Source organism: Nannospalax galili, unplaced genomic scaffold (genome assembly GCF_000622305.1).
Source record: "Nannospalax galili isolate Female #2095 unplaced genomic scaffold, S.galili_v1.0 scaffold582, whole genome shotgun sequence".
Taxonomy (NCBI): Eukaryota; Metazoa; Chordata; class Mammalia; order Rodentia; family Spalacidae; genus Nannospalax; species Nannospalax galili.
In genome coordinates, this window is record NW_008349130.1 from 1,524,791 (window position 1) to 1,527,618 (window position 2,828).

The 2,828-nt window shown below is 41.4% G+C and overlaps 1 pseudogene; it reads left to right on the forward strand.

The window, feature by feature from the left end:
* The first annotated feature begins 1,006 nt into the window (after positions 1-1,006).
* Positions 1,007-2,593, forward strand: LOC103744682 (annotated as a pseudogene).
* The last annotated feature ends 235 nt before the right edge of the window (positions 2,594-2,828 follow it).

Sequence of the window (2,828 nt, forward strand, 5' to 3'; positions counted from 1 at the left end):
AGGCACTACCAATTTCCTTAGTCATTCAACAAGAATGTTTGTGCATTAACTGTTTTGTTCCTTCGCTGCCATTAAAGTGCACCAGCAAGCATAACATCTCCTTGCCCACTGGCAAGAGACTCCCCCTATGGGATGAGGCCTTTTATGTGATGGCATCACCTTTCAGGCTTTACCTACTAACTTCTCTGGCATATACTTCATTGGACAAATCCTCCCTTTGCTACCATCCCCTACTCATGCTCATCAAATTACTCCAGGCATTCCTCTTTTCCCTAATTGTAATGATCAGTCATACGTTATAAGTCTGTGTGAGGTTACAACAATAACATTCCTCATTGTGTCTACTCTCAGTCTCATGATATTACTACAAAAGGAAATCTTACAATTGACTGTGTCTTCAGTAAAACAGCCAATCTTCACAGCACAAGTATTGGCAGAAATTAAGAAATGAAAGAACGTCCCACATCAGCTCTACAAAATCGAGCCACTATAATACTAAAGCATCATATGGGTTGTGAACAATTCCCTGGAATGTGTTGTTTTACTATCACTGATAATCCAAATGTTATCCAACAACAAATAGACCAAATAAAACAAGAAGTTAATAAAATCCAAGTAAATAAAATCTGGTCACTCCCAGGGCAATGGTAGTCCTGGCTAACACCCTTTCTAGGACACCGCGCCCCCTTGCAGACATATCATACTCTCTCTGTCACACACACATACAATAATAAATAAATGAAATTTTAAAATGAAAAATTAGTAAGATCTCAAATAAACATCTTAATGATGTATCCTAGGGCCTTTGAAAAACAAACACAACTTAAACCCCAAAGCAGCAGACCAAAATAAGGACAGAAATTAATAAGCCTGAAATTTAAAAAAAATGCTATAAAGAATCAATGAAATGAAGATTTGTTCTTTGAAAAGATAAACAAGAATAGAGCTTCCCGGCCATGCTGAGGAGGTCGTAGTTGCTTTGGTCTCTCCCTGAGCTAGCCTAGCAATGGCAGCGGTGAAGACCCTGAACCCCAAGGCCAAGTTGGCCTGGGTGCAGGCGGTGCTGGCAATGAGCATCAGCCCTGCACGGGGCCTGCAGGACGTGCTGAGGACCAACTTGGGGCCTTGGGGCCATGAAGATGCTTGTTTCTGGTGCTGGAGACATCAAGCTTACTAAAGATAGCAACCGTACTGCTTTGTGAAATGCAAATTCAACACACAGCAGCCTCTTTAATAGCAAAGTGACCACGGCCCAAGATGACATAACTGGTCATGGTACTACTTCCAGCGTCCTTATCACTGGGGAGCTGCTGCAACAGGCAGACCTCTGCATCTCTGAGGGTCTTCATCCCAGAATGACAACTGAAGGCTTTGAAGCTGCAAAGGAAAAGGCCTTCCAGGTTTTGGAACAAATTAAACAGAGAACTGGACAGAGAAACACTTATTGATGTGGCCAGAACATCTCTACAAACTAAAGCTCATGCTAAGCTTGTAGATGTCTTAACAGAGGCTGTTGTGGACTCTCATTTTGGCCAATAAGAAGAAAAGGTGACCTCTTCATGGTTGAAATCAAGGAGATAAGGCATAAGTCTGAAACTGATACAAGCTTAATCTGAGGGCTGTCTTTGGATCATGGAGCACAGCATCCTGATTTGAAGAAAAGAGCAGAAAATGCATACATCCTCACATACAACATGTCCTTAGAATATGAAAAAACCGAAGTGGATTGTGGGTTGTTGTTTTTTTTTACAAGACTGCAAAAGAGAGAGAAAAACTAGAAAAAGCTGAACAAAAATTCATTGAAGACAGCTTAAAAAATAATAGAATTAAAGAAGAAAGTCTGTGGTGATTCAGATAAAGGATTTGTTGTTATTAATCAAAAGGTAACTGACTCCTTTTCCTTAGATGCCCTTGCAAAAGAAAGCATAGTAGCTCTGCACAGAGCAAAGAGGAGAAATATGGAGAAGATGATGCTTGCTTGTGGTAGGGTAACTCTAAATTCTTTTGATGACCTGAATCCTGACTGTCTGGGACACAAGGGGCTTGTATATGAGTATACACTGGGAGACGAGAAGTTCACCTTCATTGAGAAATACAACAATCCCCATTCTGTCACATTACTGGTCAAAGGACCAAATAAGCACAAACTGACTCGAATCAAGGATGCAATAAGAGATCGCTTGAGAGCTGTCAAAAATGCTGTTGAGGATGGCTGTGCTGTCCTGGGTGCTGGCGCCACAGAAGTGGCCATGGCAGAAGCCCTAATTAAATGCAAGCCCAGTATGAAAGGCAGGGCTCAGCTTGGAGTCCAGGCATTTGAGATGCCTTGCTCATTATTCCCAAGGTTCTTGCTCAGAACTCTGGCTCTGACCTTCAGGGAACATTAGTTAAAGTTCACACTGAACATTCAGAATCAGGTCAGCTTGTCAGTGTGGATTTGAACACAGGTGAGCCAATAGTAGCAGCAGAAGTAGGCATATAGGATAGCTATTGCGTGAAGAAACAGCTTCTTCACTCCCGCATTGTGATTGCCACCAACATTTTCCTGGTAGATGAGATCATGAGAGATGGACTGTCCTCTCTGAAAAGCTGAACTATCCCTTTTATCTGAATCTGGAAGGCTACAGAATGATCCAGGGGGAAAAAATGATCATTTTTGTCCAGGATAAAGTGATTTTTCAAAGGAATTTCCTTTCCCCGTCTGAAGAAAGGAGAGAATACTTGGCACTATTCAAATTACAATACTCTAAAATCATAATCATAGTATATTTTATTACACTGTGTACACACATAAAGCAGGTCCTCTTTTACCCACGGAACAAGATGTC